The 19,737-nt window shown below is 45.2% G+C and overlaps 6 non-coding genes across 6 annotated transcripts; all 6 read left to right on the top strand.

Moving 5' to 3' along the window:
* The first annotated feature begins 2,674 nt into the window (after nt 1-2,674).
* trnap-cgg (transfer RNA proline (anticodon CGG)) lies at nt 2,675-2,746 on the top strand. The gene has a single exon. It is a non-coding gene; the product is annotated as a tRNA-Pro (tRNA).
* A 2,942-nt stretch (nt 2,747-5,688) lies between these two features.
* On the top strand, nt 5,689-5,760 carry trnap-agg (transfer RNA proline (anticodon AGG)). The gene has a single exon. It is a non-coding gene; the product is annotated as a tRNA-Pro (tRNA).
* A 2,944-nt stretch (nt 5,761-8,704) lies between these two features.
* trnap-cgg (transfer RNA proline (anticodon CGG)) lies at nt 8,705-8,776 on the top strand. Its single transcript has one exon. It is a non-coding gene; the product is annotated as a tRNA-Pro (tRNA).
* Nucleotides 8,777-13,152: 4,376 nt separating this feature from the next.
* trnap-ugg (transfer RNA proline (anticodon UGG)) lies at nt 13,153-13,224 on the top strand. Its single transcript has one exon. It is a non-coding gene; the product is annotated as a tRNA-Pro (tRNA).
* A 2,787-nt stretch (nt 13,225-16,011) lies between these two features.
* Nucleotides 16,012-16,083, top strand: trnap-ugg (transfer RNA proline (anticodon UGG)). Its single transcript has one exon. It is a non-coding gene; the product is annotated as a tRNA-Pro (tRNA).
* Nucleotides 16,084-18,869: 2,786 nt separating this feature from the next.
* Nucleotides 18,870-18,941, top strand: trnap-ugg (transfer RNA proline (anticodon UGG)). Its single transcript has one exon. It is a non-coding gene; the product is annotated as a tRNA-Pro (tRNA).
* The last annotated feature ends 796 nt before the right edge of the window (nt 18,942-19,737 follow it).

The following is a 19,737-nucleotide window of genomic DNA, read 5'->3' on the forward strand; positions in this document are numbered from 1 at the left end:
AACCTGTGCGTGTTTAAATGAACAAAAATAACAGTACGTTGAGGTAAAACAACCAGATAGGCTATTTCACTCGTTGGTCTAGGGGTATGATTCTAATGTTGGGAGAGATGTCTCGGGTTGAAATCCCTGATGAGCCCTTACCTTGCAGTTAACTCTTCCTTATGTAATCGAGGAAATTTTTGCTCGTCACCTCAACCGAGCTTCATGATGATCTGGCTGCTTGGCTCTCAAGAGGTTCTCTCCAGAAAGGTTCCAAACCAAGATGAGCCCTTGCTTTTTCCTCAACTTGTCCTTCTGTATCTGAGGGCTGTCGCGCTCGGACACCCACGCCGCAAGCAAGCTATCCATCATCGTTAGTCCAATGCCATCTTATGATGTCAACAGTCCAGCTCTGATTAAGGACTGTGTTGATGCTAGTCTGATGATCACAAAAGCCCCTTTTCAGGGTATCCACGCTTTCTACCTCTGGTTTGGTGTCTTGGTGTACCAACTTCGGCTGTAAGAACCAGCAAGCTCTCCGTGTCACAAAACAAGTTTCACAAGATAGTTAGTCCAACGCTGGCCGAGACCATCTTGTGATGTGAAGAATCCAGCTGTGAATAAGGAGCGCATTTATGCTTGACTGCTTATCACAGAGGCCCTTTTCAGGGAATGCAAATTCCAGAAGAAATCATTTTCAGCAACGTTCCAGTAGAGGATGAAAGGAGCATCTTGCACACTAACCATGAGGACAACGTAAGTTCCGAGTTCCTACCGCTTAATATTGGCTTCCTTTATGTTCTTTGGATTGTACCTGGAAGTGTCCATCTCTGAATAACAAAAATAACCTAATTCAGACAAAATCACTCTAAAGAGCACTGGTTGGGGATGTCCCCTAGCCAACAGAATGTAGTTGATGGAATTATTGCAGTGGTAATAAATCGTGGCTAAATAAACAACGTTTTTTTTTGTAGTTTTTTTTTTTTTTTTTTGCTGGTTATGATAAGGGATAGCCTGTTGCGACTTTCTGGGGAATCAAAAACCCTGCTTCGGGATATCTCCCATCTCCCAAAACAATTAGTTATAGCCCTGTTTGAATAGAGCGAAAGCAGCAAAGCCCTACATAATTCCTGAAAAAAGCATAGGTGACTTGAAAATTCTAAGAGAGTAATATCTTGTGCAACTACCTCAAAAGTTGAGCGTGAACCCGCCGAACGATAGGGACCTATATTAGCAAGGTATAGAGCCTCGTGGGCTTCGTATGGCTCGTTGGTCTAGGGGTATGATTCTCGCTTTGGGTGCGAGAGGTCCCGGGTTTTATTTTACTCCCGGACGAGCCCAAGCTTTCCAAGCTGGATGGTCTGTATTCGCTTCTTGCTTTGTTCGTGAGTGATCCAAGAAGGTTCAAATAAGCTTGTCCTTCTGCAGCCGAGCCCAGTTTTGCTCAGTACACCTTTCAGGGAAGCCCATATTTAGGGAACGCCCGTTTCACCACGCAACCCTAGCTGTGTAATAAAACCAGTGCTCAGCCATGTTACTTTGATCTCTAAAGACAAAAGCAAAAAATAACTGTAGCGGGCACCGATACCACTAAATTGAAATGGCTAGTGTGGTGACCTAAGCTTGGAGCCATATCGGAAAGGAAAGTAGAACTTTCTAGGATGTCTAGTCTTGTCTATGTTATGACGGTTGTGCAAGTGGAAATGAACCGAAACAAAAGTACCTTGAGGTAAACCAGCCTGATGAGGACTTTGGCTTGATGGTCTAGGGGTCTAATTCTAATTTTGGGTGAGAGTGGTCCCGGGTTGAAATCCCTAATGAGCCCTTTCCTTGCTGTTAACTCGTCGTTCTGTAATCAAGGAAATTTTTTGCTCGTCACCGCAACCGAGCTTCATGACACAGTGAATGTCAAGAGGTTCTCTCTAGCCAGGTTCAAATCCCATACGAGCCCTTGCTTTTGTCTGAACATGCCCTTCTGAATCTGAGGACCGTTTTGCGCAAAACACTATTCAGGGAAGCCCATTTGCAAGGACTCCCCTTTCAGGTTTAGTCTCCCTACTGGTTAGCGCCTTGGAGGACCAACTTCGGTGATGAGAACTTGCAAACTCTCTTCGTCATCACAGCTTTGAAATAAAACCAGTGCTCAACGATATCATATTGATCTCTGAAAAAAACAAAAATATGTGTAGCAGGCACCTATTCCACTACATTGAAACGGTTTGTGTCATGGACTAAGGTTGAAACAGCCAGATTGGCCGTTTAGCTGGTCGGGCGAGGGATTTGATTCTGACTTTGTGTGTGCGATGTCGCCGGTTGAATTCCTGAATGAGCTCTTACCTTCGTTTTAACTTGTCCCTCTGTAATCGAGGGAACTATAGCTCTTCAATTCAACCGCGATGTAGTTACTCGAACGCCAAGAGCTGTCTGCTTGGTTCTTGCTTGACTGCTTGGTTCTCACGAGTTCTAGCAAGGTGAGAGCTTGCTTGTTTCGCAACTTGCCCTTCTGTAACAGAGTTTCATTTTGGTCATACTAGTCACCACGAGCAAGCTATCCGTCATCGTTCACATCTTTCACAGTAATGTCTTGTGCAACCATCTCAAACTATTAGCATGAACCTGCAGAACTGTAAGGACATACATTTGTAGGGTACAGTGGAACACCAGTGGTCCATGGCGCAGCACCGGTGGGCAGTTTGGCTCGTTGGTCTAGTGGTATGATTCTCGCTTCGGGTGCGAGAGGTCCCGGGTTCAAATCCCGGATGAGCCCAAGCGTTATGTGGAATAGTCTACCTCAGGGTTGCTTGGCTGTTTAGTTCATGAGAGGTTCCATTTGCAAATAGGTGCATGTGTTTCTGTGGACTTGTTCTTCCATACCCTTCTCCCCTTTTGCTCTGACACCTTTCAGGGAAGTCCAGCGTCAGGGACAACCCCTTTCCGGTTTGGTCTCACTATTGGTTAGCATCGTGGAGGGCCAACTTAGGTGACGAGAACTTGTGAACTCTCTACGTCATCACAGCTTTGTAATAAAACCAGTGCTAACCTGTGCGTGTTTAAATGAACAAAAATAACAGTACGTTGAGGTAAAACAACCAGATAGGCTATTTCACTCGTTGGTCTAGGGGTATGATTCTAATGTTGGGTGAGAGATGTCTCGGGTTGAAATCCCTGATGAGCCCTTACCTTGCAGTTAACTCTTCCTTATGTAATCGAGGAAATTTTTGCTCGTCACCTCAACCGAGCTTCATGATGATCTGGCTGCTTGGCTCTCAAGAGGTTCTCTCCAGAAAGGTTCCAAACCAAGATGAGCCCTTGCTTTTTCCTCAACTTGTCCTTCTGTATCTGAGGGCTGTCGCGCTCGGACACCCACGCCGCAAGCAAGCTATCCATCATCGTTAGTCCAATGCCATCTTATGATGTCAACAGTCCAGCTCTGATTAAGGACTGTGTTGATGCTAGTCTGATGATCACAAAAGCCCCTTTTCAGGGTATCCACGCTTTCTACCTTTGGTTTGGTGTCTTGGTGTACCAACTTCGGCTGTAAGAACCAGCAAGCTCTCCGTGTCACAAAACAAGTTTCACAAGATAGTTAGTCCAACGCTGGCCGAGACCATCTTGTGATGTGAAGAATCCAGCTGTGAATAAGGAGCGCATTTATGCTTGACTGCTTATCACAGAGGCCCTTTTCAGGGAATGCAAATTCCAGAAGAAATCATTTTCAGCAACGTTCCAGTAGAGGATGAAAGGAGCATCTTGCACACTAACCACGAGGACAACGTAAGTTCCGAGTTCCTACCGCTTAATATTGGCTTCCTTTGTGTTCTTTGGATTGTACCTGGAAGTGTCCATCTCTGAATAACAAAAATAACCTAATTCAGACAAAATCACTCTAAAGAGCACTGGTTGGGGATGTGCCCTAGCCAACAGAATGTAGTTGATGGAATTATTGCAGTGGTAATAAATCGTGGCTAAATAAACAACGTTTTTTTTTTTGTTTTTTTTTTTTTTTGCTGGTTATGATAGGGGATAGCTTGTTGCGACTTTCTGGGGAATCAAAAACCCTGCTTCGGGATATCTCCCATCTCCCAAAACAATTAGTTATAGCCCTGTTTGAATAGAGCGAAAGCAGCAAAGCCCTACATAATTCCTGAAAAAAGCATAGGTGACTTGAAAATTCTAAGAGAGTAATATCTTGTGCAACTACCTCAAAAGTTGAGCGTGAACCCGCCGAACGATAGGGACCTATATTAGCAAGGTATAGTGCCTCGTGGGCTTCGTATGGCTTGTTGGTCTAGGGGTATGATTCTCGCTTTGGGTGCGAGAGGTCCCGGGTTTTATTTTACTCCCGGACGAGCCCAAGCTTTCCAAGCTGGACGGTCTGTATTCGCTTCTTGCTTTGTTCGTGAGTGATCCAAGAAGGTTCAAATAAGCTTGTCCTTCTGCAGCCGAGCCCAGTTTTGCTCAGTACACCTTTCAGGGAAGCCCATATTTAGGGAACGCCCGTTTCACCACGCAACCCTAGCTGTGTAATAAAACCAGTGCTCAGCCATGTTACTTTGATCTCTAGAGACAAAAGCAAAAAATAACTGTAGCGGGCACCGATACCACTAAATTGAAATGGCTAGTGTGGTGACCTAAGCTTGGAGCCATATCGGAAAGGAAAGTAGAACTTTCTAGGATGTCTAGTCTTGTCTATGTTATGACGGTTGTGCAAGTGGAAATGAACCGAAACAAAAGTACCTTGAGGTAAACCAGCCTGATGAGGACTTTGGCTTGATGGTCTAGGGGTCTAATTCTAATTTTGGGTGAGAGTGGTCCCGGGTTGAAATCCCTAATGAGCCCTTTCCTTGCTGTTAACTCGTCGTTCTGTAATCAAGGAAATTTTTTGCTCGTCACCGCAACCGAGCTTCATGACACAGTGAATGTCAAGAGGTTCTCTCTAGCCAGGTTCAAATCCCATACGAGCCCTTGCTTTTGTCTGAACATGCCCTTCTGAATCTGAGGACCGTTTTGCGCAAAACACTATTCAGGGAAGCCCATTTGCAAGGACTCCCCTTTCAGGTTTAGTCTCCCTACTGGTTAGCGCCTTGGAGGACCAACTTCGGTGATGAGAACTTGCAAACTCTCTTCGTCATCACAGCTTTGAAATAAAACCAGTGCTCAACGATATCATATTGATCTCTGAAAAAAACAAAAATATGTGTAGCAGGCACCTATTCCACTACATTGAAACGGTTTGTGTCATGGACTAAGGTTGAAACAGCCAGATTGGCCGTTTAGCTGGTCGGGCGAGGGATTTGATTCTGACTTTGTGTGTGCGATGTCGCCGGTTGAATTCCTGAATGAGCTCTTACCTTCGTTTTAACTTGTCCCTCTGTAATCGAGGGAACTATAGCTCTTCAATTCAACCGCGATGTAGTTACTCGAACGCCAAGAGCTGTCTGCTTGGTTCTTGCTTGACTGCTTGGTTCTCACGAGTTCTAGCAAGGTGAGAGCTTGCTTGTTTCGCAACTTGCCCTTCTGTAACAGAGTTTCATTTTGGTCATACTAGTCACCACGAGCAAGCTATCCGTCATCGTTCACATCTTTCACAGTAATGTCTTGTGCAACCATCTCAAACTATTAGCATGAACCTGCAGAACTGTAAGGACATACATTTGTAGGGTACAGTGGAACACCAGTGGTCCATGGCGCAGCACCAGTGGGCAGTTTGGCTCGTTGGTCTAGTGGTATGATTCTCGCTTAGGGTGCGAGAGGTCCCGGGTACAAATCCCGGATGAGCCCAAGCGTTATGTCGAATAGTCTACCTCAGGTTTGCCTGGCTGTTTAGTTCATGAGAGGTTCCATTTGCAAATAGGTGCATGTGTTTCTGTGGACTTGTTCTTCCATACCCTGCTTACCTTTTGCTCTGACACCTTTCAGGGAAGTCCAGCGTCAGGGAAAACCCCTTTCCGGTTTGGTCTCACTATTGGTTAGCATCGTGGAGGGCCAACTTAGGTGACGAGAACTTGTGAACTCTCTACGTCATCACAGCTTTGTAATAAAACCAGTGCTAACCTGTGCGTGTTTAAATGAACAAAAATAACAGTACGTTGAGGTAAAACAACCAGATAGGCTATTTCACTCGTTGGTCTAGGGGTATGATTCTAATGTTGGGTGAGAGATGTCTCGGGTTGAAATCCCTGATGAGCCCTTACCTTGCAGTTAACTCTTCCTTATGTAATCGAGGAAATTTTTGCTCGTCACCTCAACCGAGCTTCATGATGATCTGGCTGCTTGGCTCTCAAGAGGTTCTCTCCAGAAAGGTTCCAAACCAAGATGAGCCCTTGCTTTTTCCTCAACTTGTCCTTCTGTATCTGAGGGCTGTCGCGCTCGGACACCCACGCCGCAAGCAAGCTATCCATCATCGTTAGTCCAATGCCATCTTATGATGTCAACAGTCCAGCTCTGATTAAGGACTGTGTTGCTGCTAGTCTGATGATCACAAAAGCCCCTTTTCAGGGTATCCACGCTTTCTACCTTTGGTTTGGTGTCTTGGTGTACCAACTTCGGCTGTAAGAACCAGCAAGCTCTCCGTGTCACAAAACAAGTTTCACAAGATAGTTAGTCCAACGCTGGCCGAGACCATCTTGTGATGTGAAGAATCCAGCTGTGAATAAGGAGCGCATTTATGCTTGACTGCTTATCACAGAGGCCCTTTTCAGGGAATGCAAATTCCAGAAGAAATCATTTTCAGCAACGTTCCAGTAGAGGATGAAAGGAGCATCTTGCACACTAACCATGAGGACAACGTAAGTTCCGAGTTCCTACCGCTTAATATTGGCTTCCTTTGTGTTCTTTGGATTGTACCTGGAAGTGTCCATCTCTGAATAACAAAAATAACCTAATTCAGACAAAATCACTCTAAAGAGCACTGTTTGGGGATGTCCCCTAGCCAACAGAATGTAGTTGATGGAATTATTGCAGTGGTAATAAATCGTGGCTAAATAAACAACGTTTTTTTTGTTGTTTGTTTGTTTGTTTTTGCTGGTTATGATAGGGGATAGCTTGTGGCGACTTTCTGGGGAATCAAAAACCCTGCTTCGGGATATCTCCCATCTCCCAAAACAATTAGTTATAGCCCTGTTTGAATAGAGCGAAAGCAGCAAAGCCCTACATAATTCCTGAAAAAAGCATAGGTGACTTGAAAATTCTAAGAGAGTAATATCTTGTGCAACTACCTCAAAAGTTGAGCGCGAACCCGCCGAACGATAGGGACCTATATTAGCAAGGTATAGTGCCTCGTGGGCTTCGTATGGCTCGTTGGTCTAGGGGTATGATTCTCGCTTTGGGTGCGAGAGGTCCCGGGTTTTATTTTACTCCCGGACGAGCCCAAGCTTTCCAAGCTGGACGGTCTGTATTCGCTTCTTGCTTTGTTCGTGAGTGATCCAAGAAGGTTCAAATAAGCTTGTCCTTCTGCAGCCGAGCCCAGTTTTGCTCAGTACACCTTTCAGGGAAGCCCATATTTAGGGAACGCCCGTTTCACCACGCAACCCTAGCTGTGTAATAAAACCAGTGCTCAGCCATGTTACTTTGATCTCTAAAGACAAAAGCAAAAAATAACTGTAGCGGGCACCGATACCACTAAATTGAAATGGCTAGTGTGGTGACCTAAGCTTGGAGCCATATCGGAAAGGAAAGTAGAACTTTCTAGGATGTCTAGTCTTGTCTATGTTATGACGGTTGTGCAAGTGGAAATGAACCGAAACAAAAGTACCTTGAGGTAAACCAGCCTGATGAGGACTTTGGCTTGATGGTCTAGGGGTCTAATTCTAATTTTGGGTGAGAGTGGTCCCGGGTTGAAATCCCTAATGAGCCCTTTCCTTGCTGTTAACTCGTCGTTCTGTAATCAAGGAAATTTTTTGCTCGTCACCGCAACCGAGCTTCATGACACAGTGAATGTCAAGAGGTTCTCTCTAGCCAGGTTCAAATCCCATACGAGCCCTTGCTTTTGTCTGAACATGCCCTTCTGAATCTGAGGACCGTTTTGCGCAAAACACTATTCAGGGAAGCCCATTTGCAAGGACTCCCCTTTCAGGTTTAGTCTCCCTACTGGTTAGCGCCTTGGAGGACCAACTTCGGTGATGAGAACTTGCAAACTCTCTTCGTCATCACAGCTTTGAAATAAAACCAGTGCTCAACGATATCATATTGATCTCTGAAAAAAACAAAAATATGTGTAGCAGGCACCTATTCCACTACATTGAAACGGTTTGTGTCATGGACTAAGGTTGAAACAGCCAGATTGGCCGTTTAGCTGGTCGGGCGAGGGATTTGATTCTGACTTTGTGTGTGCGATGTCGCCGGTTGAATTCCTGAATGAGCTCTTACCTTCGTTTTAACTTGTCCCTCTGTAATCGAGGGAACTATAGCTCTTCAATTCAACCGCGATGTAGTTACTCGAACGCCAAGAGCTGTCTGCTTGGTTCTTGCTTGACTGCTTGGTTCTCACGAGTTCTAGCAAGGTGAGAGCTTGCTTGTTTCGCAACTTGCCCTTCTGTAACAGAGTTTCATTTTGGTCATACTAGTCACCACGAGCAAGCTATCCGTCATCGTTCACATCTTTCACTGTAATGTCTTGTGCAACCATCTCAAACTATTAGCATGAACCTGCAGAACTGTAAGGACATACATTTGTAGGGTACAGTGGAACACCAGTGGTCCATGGCGCAGCACCGGTGGGCAGTTTGGCTCGTTGGTCTAGTGGTATGATTCTCGCTTCGGGTGCGAGAGGTCCCGGGTTCAAATCCCGGATGAGCCCAAGCGTTATGTCGAATACTCTACCTCAGGGTTGCCTGGCTGTTTAGTTCATGAGAGGTTCCATTTGCAAATAGGTGCATGTGTTTCTGTGGACTTGTTCTTCCATACCCTGCTTACTTTTTGCTCTGACACCTTTCAGGGAAGTCCAGCGTCAGGGAAAACCCCTTTCCGGTTTGGTCTCACTATTGGTTAGCATCGTGGAGGGCCAACTTAGGTGACGAGAACTTGTGAACTCTCTACGTCATCACAGCTTTGTAATAAAACCAGTGCTAACCTGTGCGTGTTTAAATGAACAAAAATAACAGTACGTTGAGGTAAAACAACCAGATAGGCTATTTCACTCGTTGGTCTAGGGGTATGATTCTAATGTTGGGTGAGAGATGTCTCGGGTTGAAAACCCTGATGAGCCCTTACCTTGCAGTTAACTCTTCCTTATGTAATCGAGGAAATTTTTGCTCGTCACCTCAACCGAGCTTCATGATGATCTGGCTGCTTGGCTCTCAAGAGGTTCTCTCCAGAAAGGTTCCAAACCAAGATGAGCCCTTGCTTTTTCCTCAACTTGTCCTTCTGTATCTGAGGGCTGTCGCGCTCGGACACCCACGCCGCAAGCAAGCTATCCATCATCGTTAGTCCAATGCCATCTTATGATGTCAATAGTCCAGCTCTGATTAAGGACTGTGTTGCTGCTAGTCTGATGATCACAAAAGCCCCTTTTCAGGGTATCCACGCTTTCTACCTTTGGTTTGGTGTCTTGGTGTACCAACTTCGGCTGTAAGAACCAGCAAGCTCTCCGTGTCACAAAACAAGTTTCACAAGATAGTTAGTCCAACGCTGGCCGAGACCATCTTGTGATGTGAAGAATCCAGCTGTGAATAAGGAGCGCATTTATGCTTGACTGCTTATCACAGAGGCCCTTTTCAGGGAATGCAAATTCCAGAAGAAATCATTTTCAGCAACGTTTCAGTAGAGGATGAAAGGAGCATCTTGCACACTAACCATGAGGACAACGTAAGTTCCGAGTTCCTACCGCTTAATATTGGCTTCCTTTGTGTTCTTTGGATTGTACCTGGAAGTGTCCATCTCTGAATAACAAAAATAACCTAATTCAGAGAAAATCACTCTAAAGAGCACTGGTTGGGGATGTCCCCTAGCCAACAGAATGTAGTTGATGGAATTATTGCAGTGGTAATAAATCGTGGCTAAATAAACAACGTTTTTTTAGTTGTTTGTTTTTTTTTTTTTTGCTGGTTATGATAGGGGATAGCTTGTTGCGACTTTCTGGGGAATCAAAAACCCTGCTTCGGGATATCTCCCATCTCCCAAAACAATTAGTTATAGCCCTGTTTGAATAGAGCGAAAGCAGCAAAGCCCTACATATTTCCTGAAAAAAGCATAGGTGACTTGAAAATTCTAAGAGAGTAATATCTTGTGCAACTACTTCAAAAGTTGAGCGTGAACCCGCCGAACGATAGGGACCTATATTAGCAAGGTACAGTGCCTCGTGGGCTTCGTATGGCTCGTTGGTCTAGGGGTATGATTCTCGCTTTGGGTGTGAGAGGTCCCAGGTTTTATTTTACTCCCGGACGAGCCCAAGCTTTCCAAGCTGGACGGTCTGTATTCGCTTCTTGCTTTGTTCGTGAGTGATCCAAGAAGGTTCAAATAAGCTTGTCCTTCTGCAGCCGAGCCCAGTTTTGCTCAGTACACCTTTCAGGGAAGCCCATATTTAGGGAACGCCCGTTTCACCACGCAACCCTAGCTGTGTAATAAAACCAGTGCTCAGCCATGTTACTTTGATCTCTAAAGACAAAAGCAAAAAATAACTGTAGCGGGCACCGATACCACTAAATTGAAATGGCTAGTGTGGTGACCTAAGCTTGGAGCCATATCGGAAAGGAAAGTAGAACTTTCTAGGATGTCTAGTCTTGTCTATGTTATGACAGTTGTGCAAGTGGAAATGAGCCGAAACAAAAGTACCTTGAGGTAAAACAGCCTGATGAGGACTTTGGCTTGACGGTCTAGGGGTATAATTCTAATTTTGGGTGAGAGTGGTACCGGGTTGAAATCCCTAATGAGCCCTTTCCTTGCTGTTAACTCGTCGTTCTGTAATCAAGGAAATTTTTTGCTCGTCACCGCAACCGAGCTTCATGACACAGTGAATGTCAAGAGGTTCTCTCTAGCCAGGTTCAAATCCCATACGAGCCCTTGCTTTTGTCTGAACATGCCCTTCTGAATCTGAGGACCGTTTTGCGCAAAACACTATTCAGGGAAGCCCATTTGCAAGGACTCCCCTTTCAGGTTTAGTCTCCCTACTGGTTAGCGCCTTGGAGGACCAACTTCGGTGATGAGAACTTGCAAACTCTCTTCGTCATCACAGCTTTGAAATAAAACCAGTGCTCAACGATATCATATTGATCTCTGAAAAAAACAAAAATATGTGTAGCAGGCACCTATTCCACTACATTGAAACGGTTTGTGTCATGGACTAAGGTTGAAACAGCCAGATTGGCCGTTTAGCTGGTCGGGCGAGGGATTTGATTCTGACTTTGTGTGTGAGATGTCGCCGGTTGAAATCCTGAATGAGCTCTTACTGCTCTTCAATTCAACCGCGATGTAGTTACTCGAACGCCAAGAGCTGTCTGCTTGGTTCTTGCTTGACTGCTTGGTTCTCACGAGTTCTAGCAAGGTGAGAGCTTGCTTGTTTCGCAACTTGCCCTTCTGTAACAGAGTTTCATTTTGGTCATACTAGTCACCACGAGCAAGCTTTCCGGCATCGTTCACATCTTTCACAGTAATGTGTTGTGCAACCATCTCAAACTATTAGCATGAACCTGCAGAACTGTAAGGACATACATTTGTAGGGTACAGTGGAACACCAGTGGTCCATGGTCCATGGTGCAGCACCGGTGGGCAGTTTGGGCAGGTTCCATTTGCAAATAGGTGCATGTGTTTCTGTGGACTTGTTCTTCCATACCCTGCTTCCCTTTTGCTCTGACACCTTTCAGGGAAGTCCAGCGTCAGGGACAACCCCTTTCCGGTTTGGTCTCACTATTGGTTAGCATCGTGGAGGGCCAACTTAGGTGACGAGAACTTGTGAACTCTCTACGTCATCACAGCTTTGTAATAAAACCAGTGCTAACCTGTGCGTGTTTAAATGAACAAAAATAACAGTACGTTGAGGTAAAACAACCAGATAGGCTATTTCACTCGTTGGTCTAGGGGTATGATTCTAATGTTGGGTGAGAGATGTCTCGGGTTGAAATCCCTGATGAGCCCTTACCTTGCAGTTAACTCTTCCTTATGTAATCGAGGAAATTTTTGCTCGTCACCTCAACCGAGCTTCATGATGATCTGGCTGCTTGGCTCTCAAGAGGTTCTCTCCAGAAAGGTTCCAAACCAAGATGAGCCCTTGCTTTTTCCTCAACTTGTCCTTCTGTATCTGAGGGCTGTCGCGCTCGGACACCCACGCCGCAAGCAAGCTATCCATCATCGTTAGTCCAATGCCATCTTATGATGTCAACAGTCCAGCTCTGATTAAGGACTGTGTTGCTGCTAGTCTGATGATCACAAAAGCCCCTTTTCAGGGTATCCACGCTTTCTACCTCTGGTTTGGTGTCTTGGTGTACCAACTTCGGCTGTAAGAACCAGCAAGCTCTCCGTGTCACAAAACAAGTTTCACAAGATAGTTAGTCCAACGCTGGCCGAGACCATCTTGTGATGTGAAGAATCCAGCTGTGAATAAGGAGCGCATTTATGCTTGACTGCTTATCACAGAGGCCCTTTTCAGGGAATGCAAATTCCAGAAGAAATCATTTTCAGCAACGTTCCAGTAGAGGATGAAAGGAGCATCTTGCACACTAACCATGAGGACAACGTAAGTTCCGAGTTCCTACCGCTTAATATTGGCTTCCTTTGTGTTCTTTGGATTGTACCTGGAAGTGTCCATCTCTGAATAACAAAAATAACCTAATTCAGACAAAATCACTCTAAAGAGCACTGGTTGGGGATGTCCCCTAGCCAACAGAATGTAGTTGATGGAATTATTGCAGTGGTAATAAATCGTGGCTAAATAAACAACGTTTTTTTTGTTGTTTGTTTTTTTTTTTTTTGCTGGTTATGATAGGGGATAGCTTGTTGCGACTTTCTGGGGAATCAAAAACCCTGCTTCGGGATATCTCCCATCTCCCAAAACAATTAGTTATAGCCCTGTTTGAATAGAGCGAAAGCAGCAAAGCCCTACATAATTCCTGAAAAAAGCATAGGTGACTTGAAAATTCTAAGAGAGTAATATCTTGTGCAACTACCTCAAAAGTTGAGTGTGAACCCGCCGAACGATAGGGACCTATATTAGCAAGGTATAGTGCCTCGTGGGCTTCGTATGGCTCGTTGGTCTAGGGGTATGATTCTCGCTTTGGGTGCGAGAGGTCCCGGGTTCAACTCTCGGACGAGCCCAAGCTTTCCAAGCTGGACGGTCTGTATTCGCTTCTTGCTTTGCTCGTGAGTGATCCAAGAAGGTTCAAATAAGCTTGTCCTTCTGCAGCCGAGCCCAGTTTTGCTCAGTACACCTTTCAGGGAAGCCCATATTTAGGGAACGCCCGTTTCACCACGCAACCCTAGCTGTGTAATAAAACCAGTGCTCAGCCATGTTACTTTGATCTCTAAAGACAAAAGCAAAAAATAACTGTAGCGGGCACCGATACCACTAAATTGAAATGGCTAGTGTGGTGACCTAAGCTTGGAGCCATATCGGAAAGGAAAGTAGAACTTTCTAGGATGTCTAGTCTTGTCTATGTTATGACGGTTGTGCAAGTGGAAATGAACCGAAACAAAAGTACCTTGAGGTAAACCAGCCTGATGAGGACTTTGGCTTGATGGTCTAGGGGTCTAATTCTAATTTTGGGTGAGAGTGGTCCCGGGTTGAAATCCCTAATGAGCCCTTTCCTTGCTGTTAACTCGTCGTTCTGTAATCAAGGAAATTTTTTGCTCGTCACCGCAACCGAGCTTCATGACACAGTGAATGTCAAGAGGTTCTCTCTAGCCAGGTTCAAATCCCATACGAGCCCTTGCTTTTGTCTGAACATGCCCTTCTGAATCTGAGGACCGTTTTGCGCAAAACACTATTCAGGGAAGCCCATTTGCAAGGACTCCCCTTTCAGGTTTAGTCTCCCTACTGGTTAGCGCCTTGGAGGACCAACTTCGGTGATGAGAACTTGCAAACTCTCTTCGTCATCACAGCTTTGAAATAAAACCAGTGCTCAACGATATCATATTGATCTCTGAAAAAAACAAAAATATGTGTAGCAGGCACCTATTCCACTACATTGAAACGGTTTGTGTCATGGACTAAGGTTGAAACAGCCAGATTGGCCGTTTAGCTGGTCGGGCGAGGGATTTGATTCTGACTTTGTGTGTGAGATGTCGCCGGTTGAAATCCTGAATGAGCTCTTACTGCTCTTCAATTCAACCGCGATGTAGTTACTCGAACGCCAAGAGCTGTCTGCTGGGTTCTTGCTTGACTGCTTGGTTCTCACGAGTTCTAACAAGGTGAGAGCTTGCTTGTTTCGCAACTTGCCCTTCTGTAACAGAGTTTCATTTTGGTCATACTAGTCACCACGAGCAAGCTTTCCGTCATCGTTCACATCTTTCACAGTAATGTCTTGTGCAACCATCTCAAACTATTAGCATGAACCTGCAGAACTGTAAGGACATACATTTGTAGGGTACAGTGGAACACCAGTGGTCCATGGTCCATGGTGCAGCACCGGTAGGCAGTTTGGGCAGGTTCCATTTGCAAATAGGTGCATGTGTTTCTGTGGACTTGTTCTTCCATACCCTGCTTCCCTTTTGCTCTGACACCTTTCAGGGAAGTCCAGCGTCAGGGACAACCCCTTTCCGGTTTGGTCTCACTATTGGTTAGCATCGTGGAGGGCCAACTTAGGTGACGAGAACTTGTGAACTCTCTACGTCATCACAGCTTTGTAATAAAACCAGTGCTAACCTGTGCGTGTTTAAATGAACAAAAATAACAGTACGTTGAGGTAAAACAACCAGATAGGCTATTTCACTCGTTGGTCTAGGGGTATGATTCTAATGTTGGGTGAGAGATGTCTCGGGTTGAAATCCCTGATGAGCCCTTACCTTGCAGTTAACTCTTCCTTATGTAATCGAGGAAATTTTTGCTCGTCACCTCAACCGAGCTTCATGATGATCTGGCTGCTTGGCTCTCAAGAGGTTCTCTCCAGAAAGGTTCCAAACCAAGATGAGCCCTTGCTTTTTCCTCAACTTGTCCTTCTGTATCTGAGGGCTGTCGCGCTCGGACACCCACGCCGCAAGCAAGCTATCCATCATCGTTAGTCCAATGCCATCTTATGATGTCAACAGTCCAGCTCTGATTAAGGACTGTGTTGCTGCTAGTCTGATGATCACAAAAGCCCCTTTTCAGGGTATCCACGCTTTCTACCTTTGGTTTGGTGTCTTGGTGTACCAACTTCGGCTGTAAGAACCAGCAAGCTCTCCGTGTCACAAAACAAGTTTCACAAGATAGTTAGTCCAACGCTGGCCGAGACCATCTTGTGATGTGAAGAATCCAGCTGTGAATAAGGAGCGCATTTATGCTTGACTGCTTATCACAGAGGCCCTTTTCAGGGAATGCAAATTCCAGAAGAAATCATTTTCAGCAACGTTCCAGTAGAGGATGAAAGGAGCATCTTGCACACTAACCATGAGGACAACGTAAGTTCCGAGTTCCTACCGCTTAATATTGGCTTCCTTTGTGTTCTTTGGATTGTACCTGGAAGTGTCCATCTCTGAATAACAAAAATAACATAATTCAGACAAAATCACTCTAAAGAGCACTGGTTGGGGATGTCCCCTAGCCAACAGAATGTAGTTGATGGAATTATTGCAGTGGTAATAAATCGTGGCTAAATAAACAACGTTTTTTTTGTTGTTTGTGTTTTTTTTTTTTTGCTGGTTATGATAGGGGATAGCTTGTTGCGACTTTCTGGGGAATCAAAAACCCTGCTTCGGGATATCTCCCATCTCCCAAAACAATTAGTTATAGCCCTGTTTGAATAGAGCGAAAGCAGCAAAGCCCTACATAATTCCTGAAAAAAGCATAGGTGACTTGAAAATTCTAAGAGAGTAATATCTTGTGCAACTACCTCAAAAGTTGAGCGTGAACCCGCCGAACGATAGGGACCTATATTAGCAAGGTATAGTGCCTCGTGGGCTTCGTATGGCTCGTTGGTCTAGGGGTATGATTCTCGCTTTGGGTGCGAGAGGTCCCGGGTTCAACTCTCGGACGAGCCCAAGCTTTCCAAGCTGGACGGTCTGTATTCGCTTCTTGCTTTGCTCGTGAGTGATCCAAGAAGGTTCAAATAAGCTTGTCCTTCTGCAGCCGAGCCCAGTTTTGCTCAGTACACCTTTCAGGGAAGCCCATATTTAGGGAACGCCCGTTTCACCACGCAACCCTAGCTGTGTAATAAAACCAGTGCTCAGCCATGTTACTTTGATCTCTAAAGACAAAAGCAAAAAATAACTGTAGCGGGCACCGATACCACTAAATTGAAATGGCTAGTGTGGTGACCTAAGCTTGGAGCCATATCGGAAAGGAAAGTAGAACTTTCTAGGATGTCTAGTCTTGTCTATGTTATGACGGTTGTGCAAGTGGAAATGAACCGAAACAAAAGTACCTTGAGGTAAACCAGCCTGATGAGGACTTTGGCTTGATGGTCTAGGGGTCTAATTCTAATTTTGGGTGAGAGTGGTCCCGGGTTGAAATCCCTAATGAGCCCTTTCCTTGCTGTTAACTCGTCGTTCTGTAATCAAGGAAATTTTTTGCTCGTCACCGCAACCGAGCTTCATGACACAGTGAATGTCAAGAGGTTCTCTCTAGCCAGGTTCAAATCCCATACGAGCCCTTGCTTTTGTCTGAACATGCCCTTCTGAATCTGAGGACCGTTTTGCGCAAAACACTATTCAGGGAAGCCCATTTGCAAGGACTCCCCTTTCAGGTTTAGTCTCCCTACTGGTTAGCGCCTTGGAGGACCAACTTCGGTGATGAGAACTTGCAAACTCTCTTCGTCATCACAGCTTTGAAATAAAACCAGTGCTCAACGATATCATATTGATCTCTGAAAAAAACAAAAATATGTGTAGCAGGCACCTATTCCACTACATTGAAACGGTTTGTGTCATGGACTAAGGTTGAAACAGCCAGATTGGCCGTTTAGCTGGTCGGGCGAGGGATTTGATTCTGACTTTGTGTGTGAGATGTCGCCGGTTGAAATCCTGAATGAGCTCTTACTGCTCTTCAATTCAACCGCGATGTAGTTACTCGAACGCCAAGAGCTGTCTGCTGGGTTCTTGCTTGACTGCTTGGTTCTCACGAGTTCTAACAAGGTGAGAGCTTGCTTGTTTCGCAACTTGCCCTTCTGTAACAGAGTTTCATTTTGGTCATACTAGTCACCACGAGCAAGCTTTCCGTCATCGTTCACATCTTTCACAGTAATGTCTTGTGCAACCATCTCAAACTATTAGCATGAACCTGCAGAACTGTAAGGACATACATTTGTAGGGTACAGTGGAACACCAGTGGTCCATGGTCCATGGTGCAGCACCGGTGGGCAGTTTGGGCAGGTTCCATTTGCAAATAGGTGCATGTGTTTCTGTGGACTTGTTCTTCCATACCCTGCTTCCCTTTTGCTCTGACACCTTTCAGGGAAGTCCAGCGTCAGGGACAACCCCTTTCCGGTTTGGTCTCACTATTGGTTAGCATCGTGGAGGGCCAACTTAGGTGACGAGAACTTGTGAACTCTCTACGTCATCACAGCTTTGTAATAAAACCAGTGCTAACCTGTGCGTGTTTAAATGAACAAAAATAACAGTACGTTGAGGTAAAACAACCAGATAGGCTATTTCACTCGTTGGTCTAGGGGTATGATTCTAATGTTGGGTGAGAGATGTCTCGGGTTGAAATCCCTGATGAGCCCTTACCTTGCAGTTAACTCTTCCTTATGTAATCGAGGAAATTTTTGCTCGTCACCTCAACCGAGCTTCATGATGATCTGGCTGCTTGGCTCTCAAGAGGTTCTCTCCAGAAAGGTTCCAAACCAAGATGAGCCCTTGCTTTTTCCTCAACTTGTCCTTCTGTATCTGAGGGCTGTCGCGCTCGGACACCCACGCCGCAAGCAAGCTATCCATCATCGTTAGTCCAATGCCATCTTATGATGTCAACAGTCCAGCTCTGATTAAGGACTGTGTTGCTGCTAGTCTGATGATCACAAAAGCCCCTTTTCAGGGTATCCACGCTTTCTACCTTTGGTTTGGTGTCTTGGTGTACCAACTTCGGCTGTAAGAACCAGCAAGCTCTCCGTGTCACAAAACAAGTTTCACAAGATAGTTAGTCCAACGCTGGCCGAGACCATCTTGTGATGTGAAGAATCCAGCTGTGAATAAGGAGCGCATTTATGCTTGACTGCTTATCACAGAGGCCCTTTTCAGGGAATGCAAATTCCAGAAGAAATCATTTTCAGCAACGTTCCAGTAGAGGATGAAAGGAGCATCTTGCACACTAACCATGAGGACAACGTAAGTTCCGAGTTCCTACCGCTTAATATTGGCTTCCTTTGTGTTCTTTGGATTGTACCTGGAAGTGTCCATCTCTGAATAACAAAAATAACATAATTCAGACAAAATCACTCTAAAGAGCACTGGTTGGGGATGTCCCCTAGCCAACAGAATGTAGTTGATGGAATTATTGCAGTGGTAATAAATCGTGGCTAAATAAACAACGTTTTTTTTGTTGTTTGTGTTTTTTTTTTTTGCTGGTTATGATAGGGGATAGCTTGTTGCGACTTTCTGGGGAATCAAAAACCCTGCTTCGGGATATCTCCCATCTCCCAAAACAATTAGTTATAGCCCTGTTTGAATAGAGCGAAAGCAGCAAAGCCCTACATAATTCCTGAAAAAAGCATAGGTGACTTGAAAATTCTAAGAGAGTAATATCTTGTGCAACTACCTCAAAAGTTGAGCGTGAACCCGCCGAACGATAGGGACCTATATTAGCAAGGTATAGTGCCTCGTGGGCTTCGTATGGCTCGTTGGTCTAGGGGTATGATTCTCGCTTTGGGTGCGAGAGGTCCCGGGTTCAACTCTCGGACGAGCCCAAGCTTTCCAAGCTGGACGGTCTGTATTCGCTTCTTGCTTTGCTCGTGAGTGATCCAAGAAGGTTCAAATAAGCTTGTCCTTCTGCAGCCGAGCCCAGTTTTGCTCAGTACACCTTTCAGGGAAGCCCATATTTAGGGAACGCCCGTTTCACCACGCAACCCTAGCTGTGTAATAAAACCAGTGCTCAGCCATGTTACTTTGATCTCTAAAGACAAAAGCAAAAAATAACTGTAGCGGGCACCGATACCACTAAATTGAAATGGCTAGTGTGGTGACCTAAGCTTGGAGCCATATCGGAAAGGAAAGTAGAACTTTCTAGGATGTCTAGTCTTGTCTATGTTATGACGGTTGTGCAAGTGGAAATGAACCGAAACAAAAGTACCTTGAGGTAAACCAGCCTGATGAGGACTTTGGCTTGATGGTCTAGGGGTCTAATTCTAATTTTGGGTGAGAGTGGTCCCGGGTTGAAATCCCTAATGAGCCCTTTCCTTGCTGTTAACTCGTCGTTCTGTAATCAAGGAAATTTTTTGCTCGTCACCGCAACCGAGCTTCATGACACAGTGAATGTCAAGAGGTTCTCTCTAGCCAGGTTCAAATCCCATACGAGCCCTTGCTTTTGTCTGAACATGCCCTTCTGAATCTGAGGACCGTTTTGCGCAAAACACTATTCAGGGAAGCCCATTTGCAAGGACTCCCCTTTCAGGTTTAGTCTCCCTACTGGTTAGCGCCTTGGAGGACCAACTTCGGTGATGAGAACTTGCAAACTCTCTTCGTCATCACAGCTTTGAAATAAAA

The sequence above is a fragment of the Ictalurus punctatus genome, chromosome 13 (genome assembly GCF_001660625.3).
Source record: "Ictalurus punctatus breed USDA103 chromosome 13, Coco_2.0, whole genome shotgun sequence".
In the NCBI taxonomy this organism is placed as follows: domain Eukaryota; kingdom Metazoa; phylum Chordata; class Actinopteri; order Siluriformes; family Ictaluridae; genus Ictalurus; species Ictalurus punctatus.